This window comes from Bufo bufo, chromosome 8 (genome assembly GCF_905171765.1).
Source record: "Bufo bufo chromosome 8, aBufBuf1.1, whole genome shotgun sequence".
Taxonomy (NCBI): Eukaryota; Metazoa; Chordata; class Amphibia; order Anura; family Bufonidae; genus Bufo; species Bufo bufo.
The window spans coordinates 71,965,089-71,989,900 of NC_053396.1; positions in this window are offsets into that span (position 1 = coordinate 71,965,089).

Below are 24,812 nucleotides of genomic sequence, written 5' to 3' on the forward strand. Positions count from 1 at the left end.
GGTGTATGATGTTAGGATCCCTAACTCTCCGCATAATTGATTGAGAGAGCCGCCTGGGAATCCACCACTGAACCTGATCTAATACCCTCACTCTCGTTCTGGGTTTCGTGTACTGGTTAATGCAAAACGCCTCCGCAGTTGAGATCCTCGCAAACCAGCTCGGTGCATTACATATTAGTGGAACCCTAATGGATCCAGCGGAGTTAGCAAGACACATGGTCACCCTCTCACAGAGGGTTGAGAACCTCTCAGAGGATGTTCTGAACCTGCAACTCGAGAACCAGACATTGCGAGACCTTGTCGCACAGAAAACAAACCCCCCAAGGGAGGGGCCCGAGCCAAAGGTCAGTCCGCCGGAACTATTCTCAGGGGATCGCAAACAGTTCAGAGATTTCATTAATGCTTCCAAATTAATGTTTGAGCTTCGTCCTAGGACTTACCCTACAGACCGGATAAAAGTCCTCACAATGATCTCCTTCCTTAGGGGGGAGCCCAGAGCGTGGGCAAATACCTACTTGGAGAGGGAGGACCCCGTCTTAGACAACTACCACCAATTTCTTACAATCATGGCCCTCTTGTATGAAGACCACAGCAAGCAGCTGACGGTGGAATGTGCCATTAGAAGCATAAAACAAGGCAGACGGCCTGTTGAGGACTTTATTGCTGAATATACGCGGTGGGCTCGGGAGACGGAGTGGAACGATCTCAGTCTCAGAAACCAGTTTCATCTCGGCCTTTCCGAAGCACTGAAGGACGAATTGGCAAGAGGAGACATGCCCCTCACTCTCGATGATCTAATGCGACGGGTCACCATCCTCGACAGGCGTCTACGTGAACGCAGAGTAGAGCAGTCCTATGGATATGTACCTCCCAGTAGACAAACCCAGATGCACCCCTCTGAAGAAAACATGGAGATAGGTGCCCTCAGGGGCCCTCTAACAGAGAGAGCGAAAACCAGAAGACGCAAACTGAATCTCTGCCTATACTGCTCTTCCGAAGGCCATAGGGTAGAAGATTGCCCGGTAATACGGAAGAAGTCCGAAGGTAAGCGAGACTCCCTATGTAAAATCGTAGTTCCCCTGATCAGAACCCCGGGTTACTTATACACCTCTCTTACTCTACAGTGGGACCAAAATCGACTTACCGTTGACGCAATGGTGGATACAGGATCCTGCGGGAATTTTATCGATACGCTGCTGATTAAGCAAAATAAAATTCCAATGATCAAAAAGAATTCCCCGATGTCTGTGAGTTTTATTGACGGCACTACCTCGGCCTCAGGCCCAGTTCAGAACCAAACCCTACCTATAATGGTGACGTGTGAAAACAACCACACCGAATTCATGTCCTTTGATATTATACCCTCCCCCTTATTTCCTATCATACTAGGACTACCATGGTTAAAATTACATAGACCAACACTACTATGGGACCAAGGGAGGGTAGGGTTAGATTCGGGGTATTGCCAGGAGACCTGTTATCCTACAAACTCCATATTACTGGTTGGGGGCACCCAGGTACCAGACCACTACCAGGACTTCGCCGACGTGTTCAGCTCAAAGAATGCGGAGATGCTTCCGCCTCACAGGATATACGACTGTCCCATAGACCTACTTCCAGGGAGTGAAATACCCACGGGGAGGATCTACCCATTGGCGAAACCGGAGCTAGACCACCTCAAACAGTATCTAGAGGAAAACCTGAAAAAGGGGTTCATTAGGCCCTCTACATCACCCGCAGGATCGGGAATGTTTTTTGTTCGGAACAAGGATTCCAGCCTCCGTCCTATCATCGACTATAGAGCCCTAAATAAAGTGACGGTAAAGAACAGGTACCCACTGCCTCTCATTAACGAACTGATTGAACGCCTCAGCACTGCCACTGTCTATACCAAACTGGACCTTAGAGGAGCTTATAACTTGATAAGGATCAGAAAAGGAGACGAGTGGAAGACCGCTTTTCGCACCCGCTATGGTCTCTTTGAGTACCAAGTTATGCCGTTCGGACTGTGCAATGCACCTGCAACATTCCAAAATTTTATAAATGACATTTTTCGAGATCTACTGGATGTTTGTGTCATTGTCTATCTGGATGACATACTGGTATATTCAGACAACATCCAAGACCATAGAAGACATGTGCGTTGGGTACTAGCACGTTTGAGAGCCCATTGCCTGTACGCAAAATTGGAGAAATGCGTATTTGAAACGACCACTTTACCGTTCTTGGGTTACATCATCTCCCCCGAAGGGATTCTGATGGACCAGACAAAGATTGAATGTATACCCTAACAACTCGTACGTCCTCGAAGTGGATGCATCCCAAAATGCTGTAGCAGCTGTCTTATCTCAACGCTCATCATTAATGACACCCCTACACCCGGTGGGATTTTTCTCCCGGACACTCAATCCGGCCGAGGTCAACTACCCCATAGGGGAAAAGGAACTTCTGGCAATAAAAACCGCGTTGGAAAATTGGAGACATATATTGGAAGGTTCGAAACACCCAATCACTATATACTCAGACCACCGCAACCTCCAATATCTAAAGACCGGTAAGACATTATCCTCTCGCCAAGTAAGGTGGAGTTTTTTCTTCGACCGGTTCGATTTCCAAATCACATACAGACCAGGCTCAAAAAACGAAAAAGCAGACGCGCTATCTCGTCTGAATGAACCCCATCCAGGGGCAGAATTTCCTTCATGGTTCATTCCACCCGAAAAAATTATCGCTACTGTAGCTCTACGACAAAGACTCAAGGACAACTTAAACCTAAATGAAAAGGATCGACCTCCGGGACTCCGTAAGGATGATGAAGGGTTCTATTATAAGGAGAATCTTCTATATATACCACCAAACCTTACAACACAAGTAATTCAACTATGCCATGATACTCCCATATCGGGTCATCCGGGCATCTCTAAAACCGTTGATTTAGTCCGCAGATATTACTGGTGGCCCAACATGATACAGGAAATTAAGGAGTACGTCGCCTCATGCGAGATTTGTGCCACCTGCAAACATGACCGTAAGCGACCTTACGGCCTACTAATGAACCTCCCGATACCCTCCAGACCCTGGGAGTGGGTATCAATGGATTTTATAGTTGATCTTCCCCCCTCACATGGTCACAATACAGTACTTGTTGTTGTTGATCTACTAACTAAAATGGCACATTTCGTGGCCCTGAAAAAATTACCATCCTCAAAGGAGACTGCTGAGGTTTTTGTGACAAACATCGTCCGTCTACATGGAGTGCCTACTAAACTGATATCGGACAGGGGCTCACAATTTATCTCCAAGTTCTGGAAGGCTCTATGTGGGAAACTCCAGATAGACCATCGGATGTCCAGTGCATACCACCCGCAGACAAATGGACAAACCGAGAGAGTAAACCAATGCCTCGAGCAGTACCTCCGCTGTCACTGCTCTCATCTCCAGGACGACTGGGAGCGCCTGCTTCCTCTCGCGGAATTCTCTTATAACAACTCCAAAAGTGCCTCCACTCTTCACTCTCCATTCTTTTCGAACTACGGGTTTCACCCTTCTCCTCTCACTCCGATGAGTATCCCTACTAACGTCCCAGCTACTGAAGATTACATCTCCACATTGCAGAAGACCCTCAAGGAGCTTAAAGAAAACCTTATCCGAGCCAGAGAGCGACAAAAAATTTATTATGATCGACGCAGAAGGCCGAATCCCCCATATCAAGCAGGGGACTCTGTCTGGCTGTCCACCAAAAACCTCCGCCTGGGTACTCCCTCTAAAAAATTGGGGAAACAGTTCCTGGGACCATTCCGTATCGAGAAGGTCTTCAACCCCAACACGATGAAGCTCATCCTACCTCCTCGATTTCAGGTACACCCCACTTTCCATGTATCCCTGCTGAAGCCTTTTCGTCCGAACCCTTTCCCAGGCAGGAACCCTGCTCCGTCACCTCCGGTCATCGTCCAAGGTGAGGAAGAGTTCAAGGTTGAAGAGCTGTTGGATTCAAGAAGGAGGGGGAGGAGACTCTAGTACCTCATACGATGGAAGGGTTACGGTCCCCAAGATGATTCCTGGGAGGAGGCCGATGTTGTCCATGCTCCAAAACTACAAAGGGAGTTCCACCGCAGGTTCCCCGACCGGCCCTCCCCTTCTGGGGTACCCCGGAGGGGGGTGCTTTAAGGGATCGGCTGGTTGCGTTCCATCTGGAACGCAGCGCCAGCTCCGAACATCACAGCGGCGTTTGCGTTCCAGGCTGGAACGCAAACGTGCGCGATGACGTCAGGGGCTCCTCCCACAAAGCAGAGCAACCCGATATAAGCGCAGAGGGAGCTATGCACGGCGTTCCACTAATTTGAAGTGTACCCCGTGTATGCTCCTACGGAAGCTTTCCTTCCATAGGCAATGGATCCGAACCACAACCTCCTGGACCCACATTGCTGACACCACTAACCTCGCTGGCAATCCAGGACAATTCTCAAGAACCCACCAAATCGCAAGTATCAGTCTTTGCAATGACTGAATGTATTCTGGACTGTCATTTCCTGTTGAATGACCAATGATAACCAATGCACCCTGTTCTGCTTAAAGTTATCGCAAGTGAGGTGTGTGTCATGCAAAACAAGTGTTAAGGACCGTATAACTGTCTGTCTACACCAAATGATTACTGCATCCACCCGTAGAAGGTATATTATATGGTCGTTAATAATAGACTCAGAGTAGGGAACAGGTGTATGATGTTAGGATCCCTAACTCTCCGCATAATTGATTGAGAGAGCCGCCTGGGAATCCACCACTGAACCTGATCTAATACCCTCACTCTCGTTCTGGGTTTCGTGTACTGGTTAATTCAAAACGCCTCCGCAGTTGAGATCCTCGCAAACCAGCTCGGTGCATTACACATAGTCGGTCAGGGTCACCAGAGGATTCATAATACAGTGGTTATTGGGCCTGTTAATCTGTAACGGTCGCGTACACACACACACAGGGGGAAGGGAAGTGACCACTGCGCTCCACCCTTACCCCTGGCCCTGCCTACTTGCCTCGCGAGTCCTAATGACAGGGGACAACTGGATGGCAATCCCTAACTTGGAGTAAGTGCAGGGATGACAGACAGACAAACAACAGGACGTGAACGGACCGAGTCAATACCAGGAAAGCTGCAAAGTACAAATGGAGCAAGCAGAGAATTGTCAGGAGAAGCCGGGGTCATAAATACCAGGAGAGCAGAGAAGTACAAGAGGAGTCCTAAGAGAGTAGTCAGGTGGGAGCCGAGGTCACAATACCAGGACGGATGCGCAGTACAGGAGGATCAGGCAAAAGGATGGTCAAGGAACAGGATCAGGTAAGTATTCAGCAGTCCAACAAATACCAGGAACCTAGAAATTAACAGGCAACCTGTAGCCAGCAGGCTGCCTGTATTTATAGTGGGGAGTGAGGGTCATGTGACGTGGCCAGCGTCACATGACCGACAGACCAACCAGTCGAGCACCGAGTGATCAGCTCGGCGCTCAAGGCAGACTTAGGAGCAAGGAGCCACCCAGCTAGTAAAGCCGCCCTGGGAATGAGGTCAAACACAGAACCTCATTCCAAAAGCTAAGCAACAGTTCTGCGGGCAATGGGGGACCGAGTGCACCTTCGGAACCCCGTGACACTGACAGGCAACTGCAATTATATTACAGAAAAAAAAAAAAAGAAAAGCAGACTGATGTACTAGCCATAAAAAGGGCTTTTTGGGGTGCTGTCAGGACGCTGTCCTTACAGCAGATCAGATGAGTCTTTGAGGACTGGAGTGGACACAGAACACTGGCCTAGCTAACGATTTCCCTATTAAATCAGCAGCAGCTGCACTGTCCCTCCTCTCACTAACACTGCAGCTTCCGAATGAATCTAAGATGGATGCTGTCCTTGCTTTTTGATAGGAGGTGGGAGGGAGGGTATGTTGCTGATTGGCTGGAATGTGTCTGCTGACTGAGGTACAGGGTCAAAGTTTGCTCAATGCTGACGTATAGGATGCGGACCGAACATCGCATATGTTCGTCCGCCGCGGCGAAAAAATCGCTGTTCGCCGGAAACTGTTCGCCGGCGAATAGTTCGGGACATCTCTACTCATGGGTCCTCATGGATCGCTTTGGCTCCTCAAAGTAAATTTTTGTTTGTGTTGTCTTGCGCACCGCAGCAGCGCGTATCTCCTCCATCAGAGCAGGCCACAATGGACTCGGCCTGAGAAAACTTTCGGGGTAGGGCGGCATTTCCGATCCCGGAGAGTAGATAGGTGGCTCACCCATCTCTGGTCCTGTCCCGGGCAGTGGCTTTGTAAGCGCAGAAGTCTCTCTTATTGCTCCGCTCGCTATGTTCGGTAAAGCTGTCACTTCCAGTAAGTCCAAAGGCAGACTCCACCTTGTCTCTTGCATGCCCCCTATGCACCGCCTCCCCTAGGTACTCCAGTATAGGGGAGGCGGCGCATACATCGTAAATGCAGATTAGATTATGGTGCAACAGAAATACCATTCCCGCTTCTCAGCACAGTGGCACCAATATTTTCCCGCTCTGAGGGGGGTGTGACTTAGTTTTTACCCGCCAAGCTGCTCTGCTCAGTGATAGCGCGGCAAACAATTAGCAAGCAGCGCTACTGACTTCTGAAAAATCCACAATTTTGCAGCTTTAACAATGCGGTTTTGTAGTAGAAGGATAGCACAATACATGCAGACAGTTTATAAGCAATCTGGGCAGTCTTTTGGCCCAATAAAAGCAATAAACAGTTGGGGCTCATTCACAATAGGCAGTATATAATGGCGCAGGGGTTTGCGAATCCTGTGCACACAGTTTATTAAAGGCACAAAAGAATGGATCCTGTTTGTGACATCAATAATTATGCGGTATGCGAGACCAAACAGGGGAATTATACATGAGGTCACGGTGTGAGCAATAGGTGGGCCGAGGAAAATACAGTTCTGGTTACTCACGGTTACGTCGTCCCTGGGCAGGTTCGCATAAGTGAAGAGGAGAACTGCACAAGAATTCTCTGGGGCACACTCTGATGTAAGGCACACAGCCCAGATAGTGGTTCGAGGTGCCCTTGATGGCCTGTATTAATGTGCCTATGGCAAGATCCCTTGTAGTCGTGATGCCAGTACAACCATTTACTGTAGTTTTAATTGAGAAACTGAGACAAGGATGGTGCAATCCAAATTATAACTTTTACTGAACGTTGCTCCTGGTAACGGTTACATCCAATTTATAAAACAGTCTTTGGTACATCCCAGTATGAAATACAGTCTCATGCATACAGGGGTAGGAAAATGTAAGTCCTCAGAAAAAACAGGCTCTTAGTCCTATATACATATGAAAGAAAGCTACTGCTTCAGACTAGGCTTTGAAGAAATAAAAGTCTTTTGCTGGTAAAAACTCTCAAAAACTCACTGGCCTAGACGGGTGGAAATGCTTCAAACCCAGACACTGTAGCGCGGCTATAACCGGGTGAGCAATTCCTTTGCATGCGGTCCGCAGACAACAGCAATCCCCAGCAAAAAATGCGTACAATGGGAGGATGCCGGTGCGGACTGCATGCACCACAAGGCCATCTTACACAAAATGATACATTGTGCAGATGAAAAAATATATATACACACAAATCACTGCAGTAAATGCACCAAAATGATACGCAACTGACAATACTAGCTAATTCCTCAAGCAGATGTTAAAAGCTGAGAACTTTGCCAATATCTTCCAGGCGCAGTGAATGTCTGACCGCTCCCTGCACAGACATCTCCACTGCGCCTGCGCCGATGACCGAGATGTCTGTGCAGGCAGCGGTCAGACATTCACTGCGCCTGCGCCGAATACAGACGCGCACGGCGCAGGCGCGATAATTCGTCCGCTGGCTCAGATGGAGCATGGCATTCAAGAGGAGATGGGCGGGCTTAACGGACGAGCGGGGCGGCATACAATGTGAGTAGACCGAGCCTCTAGGTGCTGAAAAGATGCCCCCATAGCACCTAGAGGCTCATTAGCATATTAATAAAAGTTCATTTTTTAGTGAAACGGATCCACACACAGGTCTGAGAACAGCATTGTTACGTAGATCAGACACTAGCATCAAAATGGGGTGGTAGAAACCCTTTAAACTGCCCGTAGCCTATCTAAGCTGGCTAGATTTATATATACATTTTTTTACATATTTATTGCACATATATTTTTTATCATTGTGCTTTTTATGTTAGATAATCATGTATTGCCTTTTCTCACACCTTGCTCACTTTTAGTTTTATTCATTACTTATATATATAGATATTATCGGCTCATTTTTCATTTTCCACACTGAAAAAAACTTTTCACACCTTGACTCACAGAAACTCCTTTTGGAGTTTCTTTTGTGATTCTCTTACGTAGATCTCTCCAGTGGAGTTCCCTTTAATAACTACAATTCCCTTACGTCCTACCAGCAGCACAGATGGGGTTAACTGCCCCCCGCGGACTGGTAGGACCGGCGGAATTTTTAATGAGCCCAAAGAATAAACCAATAAAAGAACTCCAGCTCCCATAAAGGGAGGGGTTCACCCCCCATCCCACTGTGTTTTTTTTTCTGTCCTTTGGACAGGTGGACTGGCAAAGTTTTCCCTTCTTGGGACTTGGAGACCTATATCAGCTGTCTGTTTGGTCTCTTTTTTTCACAGGTTATGTCGGCGCTTAGGTCCACTAGTCTTAGCTATTATTGCTATACCTGGGCAAGGCGTTCCCCTTGGGGCTTTGTCTCCCCTCCTAGATACATCGGGTCTCCGATCCGGCGTGGACGGGCGCCGCCATGACCGGAAGTGACGCGCGGTTAGCTCGGCGTCACTTCCGGTTTTCCGGCTTCTCCGATATTTTGCTGGTGACTCAAATTTGTTTTACAGCCGGAGAGTTTGTTTCCGACAGTTGTGGGGACCATATAAGGGCAATTAGATGCCGTTTCTTACCCTGTATACAGTAGGTTTTTAGAGCTATTAGCTTTGCAGGGTCTCCTGGGGGAGGGTTAGTAACAGGCCCCTCCCCTGGGTGGAGCTGTTCACCTACTTAAGCTCCATGGTAGCTTCATTCTGTCTCTGGCTGCGTTGCTTTTACAAGCTAGCTCCAGAGTCTCCTGTTATCAGAGAGAGAGAGATTGCTATCACCAACGGTTTGCTAATTCAGCTTTATCAGTGTATCTGATTTTTTTCTCTGGTTCGTGCTTCTAAATTAATGGATGTTTTTTTCCCTTACTTTAGGGATGCTTTTAAATTTGTCTTTTTTATTTCAGCTATGGCCTCTCCCAGAGATTCCGATCAGCTACCGAAGTCAGCGACCAAGAGGAAACACCTGGCCTGTTACGACTGTAATACGCCTCTTGATGAGAGCTGCCTTTTTTCCAGGTGTGACAGCTGCCGTTCTGCCACTACTACAGAACCTTCGATGCAGGACATGTACCAGTGGGCCAAAACCTATGTAGACGACTCCATTAAGGGGGTCGTACGTCTTCTTAACGAGAGGTTACCTATTCCCTCTCAAACTCCGATGGAGGTGGCCGCCCCCACTGATAGACCAATGCCCCTTTCGGTGGGGACGTCTTCCTCTGATGAGGAAGAATCGACTTCTTGTTTCTTTCCACCGGAAAAGACACAAAAGCTACTAAAGTCCATCAGGTCGGGGCACCATGATGTTGACGTAGGGGAGTCTTCCGATCCTGCCTGCCGGACCCAGCGGGTCTTTAAGGCAGATGAGACCCTTCTCTCTGTGATGCGCACAGAGTGGAAAAAGCCAGAGAAAGGTCCAGTCCTTACCAGGAAATTCAAGCTAATGTTGCCGATGGCTAAAACCTTAGTGGAATCATGGGGTTCCATCCCTAAGGTGGACATGGCGATTGCCAAGTTGTCCAGGCGCACTCTGGTTCCTGCAGACGATGGGTCTAGTCTGCAGGACCCTCTAGATAGGAGGGCAGAATGCACCCTAAGAAGGGGTTACTCGGCGGCCGCAGCCTCGACATCCATTGCTGCCACAGAGGTCTCTTCCTTCCTTAGATCTAAGCTAAATCAAATTCAGACAGATGTTGACCAAAGTGTCTCTCGGGACGATATCCTCGACGCCTTCAAATCGGTCAACCTGGCTATGGATTTTCTATGTGACACATCACAACTTCAGCTGAAATTGGCGGCCAAGACAATGGCTTTAGTGTCTGCTGCTAGGAGACCTCTTTGGCTAAAGCCTTGGAATGCAGATAATGCATCCAAGTACAACCTCTGTGGGCTCCCCTTTGAACCAAATCGTCTATTTGGATCTGAATTAGACACCATTATGGAGGGTCTTTCAGACAAAAAGGGGAAGAGTCTCCCCCAACAGCCTTTTCGAGGCAGGAGTAGACAAGCTCGCGGAGGCCGACCAGGACAGCAGGCTGGACGTAGAGACTGGGGGGGGGGGGGGGGGCTAGAAAGTTTTCTAGACGCTCCCGCAAACCCACCAGGGAGGCAAATCCCTCCTGACTATGGGCCTCTCAGAGGCTCTTGGATAAACCCTGCTACCCCTGTCGTTACGCCTCTAGATTTTCCCGTACCCCTCCCTCACCTCCCTGTAGGGGGGCATCTGTTCTTCTTCAGACACGTATGGGCCCAGGAAGTCCTAGATCCCAGGGTCCAAAATATAGTAGCCACAGGCTATCTAATAGACCTTGTTTCTCTCCCCCCAGGAAGATTCATTGCTACGCGCAATTTTTCGCCGGCCAGGCAAAGGATCTTGGAGGCCTACATTCAGGACTACCTTTCCAAGGGAGCCCTGGAGGAGGTACCGGCAGGGGAGAAGGGTCTAGGGATTTATTCTCCAGTATTCCTGGTACCCAAAAAGACAAGAGATCTTCGGATGATCATAGATTTGAGATTTCTCAATCGTTTCGTAAGGAGAACCAGGTTCTGTATGGAAACCATAAGGTCAGTCAGCCACCTCCTCAATTCTGGGGACGTGATGGCTACTCTGGACCTCAAGGATGCTTACCTCCACATCCCGATCCATCCTTCCTCCTGGAAATTTCTCAGGATCGCGGTCCAGATGTCAGGAGTGTGCAGGCATTTTCAGTTTGCCGCCCTTCCCTTCGGAATCTCATCTGCCCCCCTGATCTTCACCAAGGTGGTAGTATCGGTAGTGGCAGCTTTGAGACTCCAGGGTCTGACCATTGTCCCTTACCTGGACGATTGGCTTCTTCTAGCCTCCTCAGTCCCTCTACTTTCCCATCATCTTCGAGTCGCGATTTCCTTTCTGCTCCGCCTAGGCTGGATTATCAACTGGCAGAAGTCGAACGTGAGCCCTTCAACTTCTATCCATTATCTGGGATTCATAATCGACTCTCTGGAGATGTCCCTCCAGTTGACGCCAGAAAGAAGAACGCGGATTCAGGACCTGGCAAGGTTCCTTTATGTACCACGACGAGTCTCTATACAGACCCTCATGAAGATGGTGGGGCTCATGTCAGCGGCTGCGGATGCAGTCCCTTGGGCTTTATGGCACCTCCGACCTCTTCAATCGTAGGTCTTAAACAAATGGAACTGCAGCCCTACGGGGCTAGATTCCCTGTGCTCCCTATCCAACCAAACCCGAAATTCCCTCAGGTGGTGGTTCAATCTGCCAGAAGGGAAGTTTATGACCCAACCAGTTTGGCTCATATTGACCACGGACACGTCCCTTGTAGGCTGGGGCGCCCATTTAGACGGATCCCCAGTTCGGGGATCCTGGTCTCCTCAGGAGCGGCATCTTTCTTCGAATCTCCGTGAGATGCGTGCTATCCGGCTAGCCCTCCTTCACTTCGCCCCTCAGATTCGGGGCAAAGCAGTGAAAGTCCAGTCAGACAACATGACTGCTGTGCTTTATATAAACAAGCAGGGAGGCACAAGATCCTTACCCCTTCTTTCAGAGATTGGGGTAATTCTGCGGTGGGCAGAGCTGAACCTATCCCATTTATCCACTACTCACATCCGAGGCTCCCTCAACATCATCGCGGACCGCCTATGTCGCGGCTTACCGACCATGGAATGGTCACTGCATCCGGAGATCTTCAAACAGTTAGTCCTCAGATGGGGGATGCCAGAGGTAGATCTCATGGCAACCAAGTTCAACGCCAAGGTACAGAGGTTCTGTTCCCTATACAGGGAGGACAACCCCCTGGCGTTAGATGCTCTGACAATACCGTGGAGGTTCAGGCTGGCGTACATCTTCCCTCCCTTTTCCATGATTCCGAGGGTATTGATGAAAATCCGTCAGGATCAGGCCTCGGTAATAGCCATCATACCATTTTGGCCCAGGAGATCCTGGTTTACCCAGCTCATTCAGATGAGTCGGGGACAATATTGGTGACTCCCCCCGGAGCAGACCCTGGTGTCGTGGGACACTCATCTCTGCCCAGATCTGCACAGATTCAACCTGACAGCCTGGAGGTTGATCAGTCCCTTCCCAGAGTGGATGGGCTCTCTGAGTCGGTCCTGAGAACTCTATCGCATTCCAGAGCAGAGTCTACCAAGAAGGCTTACTCCCGGATCATGAGGATCTTCACCTCCTGGTGTAGCTCCAACCAGGTGGCGTCTGCAGATCCGCCTCTCGCAGCGATCTTGCAATTCCTTCAGGATGGCATAGACAGAGGTCTCTCCCCCTCTACCCTGAAGGTCCAAGTTTTTGCCATTTCGGCCTGTCTCAACAGGCCATATTCTCGGGACCCGCTCATCAAACGCTTCCTTAAGGGAGCGGAAAGATTGAAGCCTACAATACTGAAACCCGTTCCTCAATGGGATTTGTCAGTTGTTCTCAGGGGGCTAGCATCCCCCCTCTTGGAGGAGGCAAGCTTTAAATTCCTAACACTTAAAATGGTTTTTCTTCTGGCCATAACTTTGGCCAAAAGAATTTCGGAGCTGCAAGCCTTCTCCGCGCTATACCCATATACCATGTTCTTACAGGGTAGGGTCCTTCTAAAATTTCTACCTTATTTTAGACCTAAAGTTCCAACTTTTCAGAATATTAATCAGGTAATCTCTCTACCTGTATTATTCTCTGCCTACTCCTCTGATGTTCCAGTTCGACATCCGCTGGATATATCGAGATGCCTCCAGATCTATGTGGATAGATCCAAAGGATTCAGGATAGATGAAAATCTTTTTATCCTGTTTGCCGGTAAGTCTAAAGGCCGTAAGGCGTCTAAAACAACAATTAGTCGCTGGGTGAAGGAAGCCATTAGGGAAGCTTTCACCTCCCAATCCTTAGATCCTCCGGAGTTTGTGAGGGCCCATTCTACAAGGGCCGTAGCTACCTCTGTCGCGGAGAGAAGTCTTCTCCCCCTAGAGTTGATCTGTAAGGCAGCTTCCTGGAGCTCTGAATCTACCTTCATCTCCCATTACAGGATTGATGCTAAGGTATCAGAGTTTTCGGCCTTTGGGCAGACAGTCCTTACTTCTGCCGAGCATGAGGACCCTCCCTAGCGGATTCTTCTTGCTATCTCCCCATCTGTGCTGCTGGTAGGACGTAAGGGAATCGTTAATTTCTAACGATAATTTGTTTTCCCTTAGTCCTAACAGCAGCACACAAATTTCCCACCCTAAAGTGTATTTTTTTCTTGTTATAGACACAGTGGGCTGGGGGGTGAACCCCTCCCTTTATGGGAGCTGGAATTCTTTTATTGGTTTATTCTTTGGGCTCATTAAAAATTCCGCCGGTCCTACCAGTCCACGGCATTATTGTAGTACTTGGGATATCCATGAAGTGTTACCCATTGTATGACTTGTTTAGGCTTATGACCTGTATAACTCATACAATGTATATTTTGACATTTTACATCATGTAGTATGGAACAGTATGTACACCCATTTCAGATATATAGATATAACGTAGAGCTTTGATTTCAACCTATTATTGCATCATCGACACTGAATAGGTGGATCTGTATTTAATGCTTTAGTCCATTTGATTCCTGTAGAGCTGTTTTTTGTACATCTAATACTTGTATGCATAATAGTGTTATATATAATATTCTATTATATCTGTAGACGTATTTGCTTCTTGTATGATATGTCCCCATGATTACTTATGCATTATGTTTTTGTATGTATATGCCATATTTTCTGGTGCGTCCGGAGTCGCGGGGCCGCACTCGGTGTCCTCCCCCTAGACGTCTCTACGCTGGCTGGGCGCGTCACGTGATTTCGTCATGTGGCTCGCCGCGTCATGGCGTGACGCCTGGGGGCGGGATCACGGAGCTTCGGCCGTCGCGCTTGGCGCGCCCACGGATGTTTAGGTGAAGCAAATCACCACCAAAGCTTGGATTGGCTACGGGCAGTTTAAATAGTAATCCCCACAGTGATGGTGTTACCCCCTGACGAAGGTACACCGAAATGCGCGTCGGGGTAATGCCATCCCAGGCATTCAGGTCTTCGTCACTTCTGGTGAGTCAGGGTTTTAACTGGGAGGTGTGGATGCCATACTCATGGCTTGTCACATATAGTCAGGAAACGGTTCAGTGGGTGTATACAGCAGCTCCTTGCTGCGTCATACTATATAGTACCTTCTGAGGATACTACCTGCTATTGAGTAGCTACATTGTTTGGCAATTTTGCTGTGATGTTTTTGTACTAGGACTCGCTTTTTATTAAATCATTGTGCATGTCATTCTGACATTTATATATTCAGATTCTGTATTGCTGGGATGGTGTTCTTGCTCCTTATTCCCCCACTTTTTAATGGTATTTATTATGAATTGATTTTGTAACTAATAAATTATACTATTTTTCATAATTGGACGTCTATGAGCTTCAGTTCTCTCGTTTTTTTCTTGTACCAAAAAGCTTGTCCAGTCACACATAATTTTGGGAAGTCTCCTTATATAGCCGCACTACTTCAGTGTATATTCATCCGGCAATTGACACCCATGGTTGTTTCTGTTGTTTTTTTATCTGCCTATCTTGGGCCTGAGCTAAGCTATATATAAACTGCAACACTGCCCCATCTTGTGGAGAATCTAGTGTAGTGCACCCTAACTAGGCCTGTGTAAAGGATCTTACATGTAAAAATCACATAGTGACATGGGAGAATATGACACAGGGGTTGACATATCGCCGGTGCAGCCGGTTCAGCTGCACAGGGGCCCGACGTGTGAGGAGGCCCATTCATACTAGTGAGCGCTTCTGGAAAAGCTCACTAGTATCATACTAGTAAGCGCATCCAGAAGCGCTCACTAGTATGCAAGAGATCGGTGCTTGCTTACTTACCCTTCCGGTGCTGGTCTCCTCCAGCCTGACTGTGTACAGCGCGCACTATGACCTGACGCTGTACGCAGTCAGGTCACGTGTGCAGTGCGGGCTGTTGGAGACAGGACAGGGAGAGCAGGAGAGGTAAGTTTTAATTATTTATTTTTGTCTGATCTGAGGTCTGATATCATGGGGCCCTGGGGTCTGTCACATCATGGAGGGCCTGAAATAAGCATATGGAGGGTGCCTGACTCTGGGGGTCCAACTCCAGACTGAGCAAGGGGGGGGGGGGGCCTGAATGAGCATATGGGGGGGCTGAGCAACTGACATATGGGGGGCTGAAAAAATAACTGATATTGGGGGGGGGCTGAGCAACTGACATATGGGGGGCTGAATAAATAAATAACTGATATTGGGGGGGTGCTGAGCAACTGACATATGGGGGGGCTGAATAAATAAATAACTGATATTGGGGGGGCTGAATAAATAAATAACTGGAATTGTGGGGGAATCGGTCAGCATGGCTTTGTGAGGGATCGGTCATGCCAAACAAATTTAATCAGTTTCTATGAGGAGGTAAGTTCTACACTTGACAGCGGCGAATCAATGGATGTCGTATATCTGGACTTCTCCAAAGCATTTGACACTGTACCACATAAAAGGTTAGTATATAAAATGAGAATGCTCGGACTGGGAGAAAACGTCTGTATGTGGGTAAGTAACTGGCTCAATGATAGAAAACAGCGGGTGGTTATTAACGGTACATACTCAGTTTGGGTCACTGTCACTAGTGGGGTACCTCAGGGGCCAGTATTGGGCCCTATTCTCTTCAATATATTTATTAATGATCTTGTAGAAGGCTTGCATAGTAAAGTATCAATTTTTGCAGATGACACTAAACTGTGTAAAGTAATTTACACTGAAGAGGACAGTATACTACTACAGAGGGATCTGGATAGATTGGAGGCTTGGGCAGATAAGTGGCAGATGAGGTTTAACACTGACAAATGTAAAGTTATGCACATTGGAAGGAATAATGCAAGTCACCCGTACATACTAAATGATAAAACACTCGGTAACACTGACATGGAAAAGGATCTAGGAATTTTAATAAACAGAAAACTAAGCTGCAAAAACCAGTGTCAGGCAGCTGCTGCCAAGGCCAATAAGATAATGGGTTGCATCAGAAGGGGCATAGATGCCCGTGATAAGAACATAATCCTACCACTTTACAAATCGCTAGTCAGACCACACATGGAGTACTGTGTACAGTTCTGGGCTCCTGTAAACAAGGCAGACATAGCAGAGCAGGAGAAGGTCTAGAGGAGGGCAACTAAAGTAAGAACTGGAATGGGGCAACTACAGTACCCTGAAAGATTATCAAAATTAGGGTTATTCACGAAAAAAGACGACTGAGGGGAGATCTAATTAATATGTATAAATATATCAGGGGTCAGTACAGAGATCTATCCCATCATCTATTTATCCTCAGGACTGACTGTGACGAGGGGACATCCTCTGCGTCTGGAGGAAAGAAGGTTTGTACACAAACATAGAAAAGGATTCTTTACGGTAAGAGCAGTGAGACTATGGAACTCTCTGCCTGAGGAGGTGGTGATGGTGAGTACAATAAAGGAATTCAAGAGGGGCCTGGATGTATTTCTGGAGCGTAATAATATTACAGGCTATAGCTACTAGAGAGGGGTCATTGATCCAGGGAGTTATTCTGATTGCCTGATTGGAGTAGGGAAGGAATTTTTTATTCCCCTAAAGTGGGGAAAATTGGCTTCTACCTCACAGTTTTATTTTTTTGCCTTCCTCTGGATCAACTTGCAGGATAACAGGCCGAACTGGATGGACAGATGTCTTTTTTCGGCCTTATGTACTATGCTACTAGGTTACTATGTGCTGAATTTCGTGGTGCAGAAATTTATTCACAACTACCCAGACATGTCTGAGCTGCTGCATAAAGTGTGGGCCATCTGTGCGCGCTTCCGGCGTTCACATCCTGCCGCTGCTCAGCTGTCTGCTCTACAGCGTAACTTCGGCCTTCCAGCTCACCACCTCATATGCGACGTGCCCACCAGGTGGAACTCCACCTTGCACATGCTGGAGAGACTGTGCGAGCAGCAGCAGGCCATAGTGGAGTTTCCACCACCAATGACTGGGCCTCCATGCGAGACCTGTGTGCCCTGTTGCGCTGTTTCGAGTACTCCACCAACATGGCCAGTGGCGATGACGCCATTGTCAGCGTTACAATACCACTTCTATGTCTCATTAAGAAAACACTTAGGGCGATGATGGAAGAGGGGTCATCTCTAACACTTTCAGGCCAGTCTTTTAGAAGTGGCTCAGAAAGAGTATTTTTGCAACAGCAGAGGCCAGGTAAAAAACTTGGCCAGCCAGGGCCCACTACTGGAGGATGAGGAGGAGGAGGTTGAGGAGGAGGAGGGGGATGAAACATGTTCACAGCGGGGTGGTATCCAACGCAGCTCGGGCCCATCACTGGTGCGTGGCTGGGGGGATACGGAGGACGCAGACGATACGCCTCCCACAGAGGACAGCTTGTCCTTACCTCTGGGCAGCCTGGCACACATGAGCGACTACATGCTGCAGTGCCTGCGCAACGACTGCAGAGTTGCCCACATTTTAACGTGTGCTGACTACTGGGTGGCCACCCTGCTCGATCCCAGTTACAAAGACAATGTGCCGTCCTTAATTCCCTCACTAGAGCGTGATCGGAAGATGCGCGACTACAGGCACACGCTGGTAGATGCGCTCCTGAGAGCATTCCCGACTGACGCCGGGGGACAAGCGGAAGCACAAGGCAAAGGCAGGGGAGGAGGAAGAGGTCGCCAACGCAGCTGTGTCAGCGCCAGCACCTCGGAATGCAGGGTTAGCATGGCCGACATGTGGAAAAGCTTTGTCACCTCGCAGCAACAACCGGCCCCAACTGCTGATATGGAGCGTGTTAGCACGAGGCAGCATTTGAAAAACATGGTGGAACAGTTCCTGTGTACACGACTACACGTACTGACTGATGGTTCTGCCCCATTCAACTTCTGGGTCTCCACATGGCCAGAGCTTGCCCTGTATGCCTTGGAGGTGCTGGCCTGCCCTGCAGCCAGTGTACTCTCTGAACGTGTATTTAGCACGGCAGGAGGAGTCATTACAGACAGATGCAGCCGCCTGTCCACAGCCAATGTGGACAAGCTCACATTCATTAAAATGAACCAGGCTTAGATCCCACAAGACTTGTCTGTACCTTGTGCAGAATAGACATTTATACCACCATCAAACATACATTCTTGTACTCAAGTCAAGTGAAATGATTCTTTGTTTTCTTTTTTTTTTATTTGTCCCAATTTTTTGGGGGCTACCTACCCCAATAAAAAAAAAAAACAACAACATTGTTGGCTACCTGTTCCTCCTCCATTGCTGCCTCCACCTACAACACCGCATTCACCGCCTCCTCAACCTCCGACTTCATATCTACCTCCTTCTCTGAGTTGTAGGTTAATAATTTGTAATTTTTAGTTATTTTATTTCATTTTAAGTTATTTCCCTATCCACATTTGTTTGCAGAGCAGTTGCCATGCTCTTAAGCACATTTTACTGCCTTTTACATCCCTCTAGCCTTTTCAAGAACTATTTTAGAGCCATTTTAATTAAAAAAAAATAAAAATAAATTTGTGCCCTAAATCTAAAAAATTCTTATTTTGAATTGTCGGGTGACATTTTACCATTTTTGGCGTATACAAACCCCTGCTGTGCCTGGGTGACAGGGGCCTAAATCTTTCAAGATCCTCTGTTGTATTGCTGGGTGACATGAACCCCCCTTTGCCGTGAATGAACCCCTGCTCTGCATTGCTGACAGGGGCCTAAATCCCTCAAAATCCTCTGTTCTATTGCTGGGTGACATGATCCCCTTTTTGCCGTGAATGAACCCCTGCTCTGCATTGCTGACAGGGGCCTAAATCCCTCAAAATCCTCTGTTGTTTTCCTGGGTGACATGAACCCCCTTTTGCCGTGAATGAACCCCTGCTGTGACAGGGGCATAAATCTCTCAAAATACTCTGTTGTATTGCTGGGTGACATGATCCACTTTTTGCTGTGAATGAACCCCTGCTCTGCATTGCTGACAGGGAACTAAATTTAGTGAAAACATCTGTTACTGATCGGAAGATGCGCGACTACAAGTGCACGCTGATGATAGCATTCCCATCTGACAGCGGGGGCACAGTGGAAGCACAAGGCGGAGGCAGAGAAGGAGGAAGAGGTCGCCAACGCAGCTGGGGCACCGCCAGCACCTGAGAAGGCAGGGTTAGCATGGCCAAAATGTGGAAAAACTTTGTCAGCCTTGGAGGTGCTGACCTGCCCTGCAGCCAGTGTGTAGTGTGAACGTGTGTTTAGCACGGCAGAGAGTATTATCACAGGCCGCAGCCAATGTGGACAAGCTTACGTTTATTAAAATGAACCAGGCATGAATCCCACAGGACTTGTCTGTACCTTGTACAGAATAGACATTTATACCAGCCTCAACCATCCATTCTTGTACTCAAGTGCACTTATTCTTAGTTTTATTTTGTTATATGTCCCAATATTTTGGGGGATACCCCAATTAAAAAAATATATATAACACAAATCAGTGTTGGCTACCTATTCCTCCTTCACCGCCGCTTCCACCTACACCGCCCCGTCAACCTACACCGCCACATCCACCCATCCACCGCCTCCTCAACCTCCTACTCCTAGATCCTTTGGTGATAAAGGGTCATGATGGTTGTGTACAGACTGATTTATACATCAAAAAAACTGATAAGAACAGTTTGTTGTACTACTCTAGCAACCATTCACCAGCGGTGAAAAGGTCTTTACCCTCCTCACAGTTTAAGCGTATCAAGAGGATTGTGTCAGATCCATCAGTGAGGGAGGTCAGATTCAATGAAATGGCAGAAAAATTCTTGCTAAGGGGATATCCTAAACTCCTCTTAGATTCAGAGATAGAGAAATGTAAGATTGAGACATTCAAGCCCCATGTTGAAAATAAGCGGTTACCGTTTATTGTCAAATATCACCCCTGGATAAATAAGTTTCGTCATGTGGTTAATAAACACTGGGGGATTATGCGCTCAGCTTATCCAGATGTTGCCGAATTCCACGATATCCCTATGATCTGCTATAAGAGAACCAGGAACATTAGAGACACTATTGTAAAAGCGGACATAGGTGGTACTACTAGCATGCCCCGTCAACTTTTTCTTTCCACACCAAAAAGAGGCACTTTCCCCTGTCTACAGTGTGTTCACTGTTCTGCGGTAATTAAGGGCGAATCCTTTTTTCATCCGCATACTGGTAAGAAATTTCCAGTAAAAGGTTTCTTCACTTGCGATAGCAATTTTGTTGTATATCTGCTAAAATGCCCTTGTGGCTTATTGTACATTGGTGAGACATCTGTCAGAATGAAGGACAGGTTCAGTAATCACAAATCGACCATACATAAGAAAAATTTGCTATTGCCTGTTCCCCTTCATTTTGACAGGTGTGCTCACAATGTCTCACAATTAAGGTTTCAAATAATTGAGCAGGTACTGCCACCACGCAGAGGTGGCAACAGGTTGCTATTACTGAAAAAACGTGAAAGTTTTTGGATTCACACCCTGCAGACCATTGAACCGAAAGGTTTAAATCGAGAATATGATTTGAGTGCATTCCTGTAAGATCCAAAGGAAATTCTACTGTAATTACATTTTTAATGTACTATATGTATTCTTTATTCATTCAGTCACAGAGAAAATGAAAATAATGAAGTATCTGAAAAAAAGAAAAAAAAACAGCAAGATTTAATATGTCGATATTTTGAGATAGCCAGTGGGTTATTTAGTTCTCAAATAGATGATTATTATCATTACATTGAATATGTTTATTGTAATTTCTAGATTTATTGTATCCCATGTCTACTATTGATTTCTCTTTTCTGTAATGCTCTTAAAGATGTAATTGTATCACATACAGCATAGTACCTTGTTGCAACAATGTAGAGAATTGTTGCACCTTATGATTTGTATCTCCGTTCCTATGGTGATGTGACTTCATCACGTTCGACGCCCATGTAGGCGGCCTATTTAAATGTGTTTCATGCAATAGTTCACTATGCTTGACAAAGGCTCACACTTGAGCCGAAACACGTGTCGCTTCTGCGCTATTTCCTCCTATGCTGAAATAAAAGTTTGAAGATTCCACCTGTGAAGTGCCGGTCTTCTGTTCCATACTCCTAGATCCAGATATATATATATATTTTTTTTTCTGTATTTTATGTTATTTTAATTCATTTCCCTATCCACATTTGTTTTCAGAACAGTAGCCATGCTCTTTAGCACATTTGTGATGCCTTTTGCAGCCCTCTAGCCCTTTCCAGGACTATTTTAGAACCATTTTAGTGGCCAAAAGTTCTGGTCCCCATTGACTTCAATGGGGATCGGGTTCGGTGTCAAGTTCGGCCGAACCTGCTGAACATCCAGGTGTCCGCTCAACTCTACCTACAGATCAAATTGTGAGCTCCAATGGGATAATGTCTGTAAAGCACTACGGAAATTGTCAGTGCTATATAAGTTAGTAAAATAAATAAAGATTATGAAGTGTTTCCCTTTATGGTAAAAAAGGCTCATTGTGGCCATAGAAGAATAAAGTGAACTGATGAAAACCATGAAAAATATTCAGCATTTTTTCATTGCACGAGATTTTCAGCATTGTCGGCCTTATGTTATCTCCTTGTGGCCTGTTGTTTAGTTCATGCCCTATTGTCTTTATAAAAGAAATGTCAAACACATTATACTTAACCTTAGCGTTAGCGTTGGTGGCTCTGTACCAAACTTCCAAGACCATTCATTTTTAGCAAATTCATTTCTAACAATTTCTTTGTAAAAGGTGCCACTGTGTGTTTACACTGCTTGATCCTGCCAACAGTTTTCCTAAATAACAACTCATTACTTTTGCTAGTTCTAAAGCTAGAAGCTTTATTTGTAATTGTACATTGTTATGGAAGGCTGTGAGTTTGTTAGCTTGAATTCAATTAGAAGAAAAAAGTTGCTAATTGTACTGGTTCCATGCAGGGCCATGCAACATGTTTTCCATTTTTCCTCCTGTTTTTTTTATTACATTTAGGGAAAACGTGAGTCATGTTATATACAGCATGTGTATATTGGTCATTTTATATTTTGTAGAATAAAGCACCTTATGTGTGTTGTCTACATGCACCACAACCATATCATCAATATCTACCAGGTCTGATGACAGTTGACACTTTCCAGAGAGAGGCCTCATGCACACGACCGTTGTGTGCATCCGTGGCCGTTGTGCCATTTTCCGTTTTTTTCGCGGACCCATTGACTTTCAATAGGTCCGTGGAAAAATCGGAAAATGCACCGTTTTGCAGCCACATCCGTGATCCGTGTTTCCTGTCCGTCAAAAAAATATGACCTGTCCTATTTTTTGGACGGACAACAGTTCACGGACCCATTCAAGTCAATGGGTCTGTGAAAGAACACGGATGCACACAAGATTGGCATCCGCGTCCGTGAGCCGTGGCCGTAGGTTACTTTCATACAGACGGATCCGAAGATCCGTCTGCATAAAAGCTTTTTCAGAGATGAGTTTTCACTTTGTGAAAACTCATATCCGACAGTATGTTCTAACACAGAGGCGTTCCCATAGTGATGGGGACGCTTCTAGTTAGAATATACTACGAACTGTGTACATGACTGACCCCTGCTGCCTGGCAGCCCCCGATCTCTTATAGGGGGCTGTGATCCGCACAATGAACCCCTCAGGTGCTGCACCCCCCCCGATCATTGGTGGCAGCGGAGATTCCGATCGGAGTCCCAGTTTAATCGCTCTGGGGCTCCGATCGGTAACCATGGCAACCAGGACGCTACTGCAGGCCTGGTTGCCATGGTTACTTAGCAATATTACAATATTAGAAGCATCATACTTACCTGCTGGCTGCTGCGATGTCTGTGTCCGGCTGGGAGCTCCTCCTACTGGTAAGGGACAGGTCTGTGCGGCGCATTGCTTAATGATCTGTCACTTACCAGGAGCTCCCGGCCGGACACAGACAGCGCAGCAGCCAGCAGGCAAGTATGATGCTTCTAATATTGTAATATTGCTAAGTAACCATGGCAACCAGGCCTGCAGTAGCGTCCTGGTTGCTATGGTTACCGATCGGAGCCCCAGAGCGATTAAACTGGGACTCCGATCGGAATCTCCGCTGCCACCAATGATCGGGAGGGGGGGGGAGGCCGCACACTGGCCACCAATGATATTAATACAATAGAGGGGGAGCGGGGGGGGGGGCACACTGGCCACCAATGATATTCAAACTGGGGAGGGAGGGGGGTCTGCCCCCTGCTGCCTGGCAGCCCCTGATCTCTTACAGGGGGCTATGATACCCACAATTAACCCCTTTAGGTGCAGCACCTGAAGGGTTAATTGTGCTGATCACAGCCCCCTGTAAAAGATCGGGTGCTGCCAGGCAGCAGGGGGCAGTCATGTACACAGTTTGTAGTATATTCTAACTAGAAGCGTCCCCATCACTATGGGAACGCCTCTGTGTTAGAATATACTGTCGGATCTGAGTTTCACGATGTAACTTAAATCCGATGGTATATTCTGACATAGAGGCGTTCCCATGGTGACGGGTACGCTTCAAATTAAAATATACCATCGGATTGGAGAAAACTCTGATCCTATGGTATATTAACTCCTGAGATTTACATTGAAAGTCAATGGGGGACGGATCCGTTTGAAATTGCACCATATTGTGTCAACGTCAAACGGATCCGTCCCCATTGACTTGCATTGCAATTCAGGACGGATCCGTTTGGCTCCGCACGGCCAGGCGGGCACCAAAACGACTTTTTTTTCATGTCCGTGGATCCTCCAAAAATCAAGGAAGACCCACGGACGAAAAAACGGTCACGGATCACGGACCAACGGAACCCCATTTTGCGGACCGTGAAAAAATACGGTCGTGTGCATGAGGCCTTAATCATTTGGTTATTGAACCTTAGAAGTTGAACATCTGGGGTATCTGTCTTTTGTCTAAACTCTGGCTGTGGTCCATTTGGTCACTGATGTAAGCCCCGAGGCATGGCAATTATGTATGATTCAGAACATATTGCTTGACTATTTAATGTTTTAAAGTAATTCGACAGAAGGGCAATAGGTTATTCAGATAAAAATTAGTAAAAATCTGTCCCATCCTTGATGCTGGAATTTGTATTATGTGCAGTTTATGCCTTAAATTACTGGTTGCAATCCATTTTAAATACACTGGAATAAAAAGAGAAATCAATTGATATTATAGTATAATACAGAAGGAAACAATAGTAGATAGTATTGCTGTGTATAAAAAGCTAGCATGCAATTTGAATTAAAGGGGTTGTCTTATGAAGGCAACTTTTTAAAATGAAGCTTAAACAGCGATCATCTTATCACTATGGGTCTGGGTTCTCTTAACTCTGGTGAAGAGGTATGCGGTTCTACCTTTTGAGACTCCCTCATTACATATGGGCAGGGTTAATCCTGATGGGACAAACCCTTAAA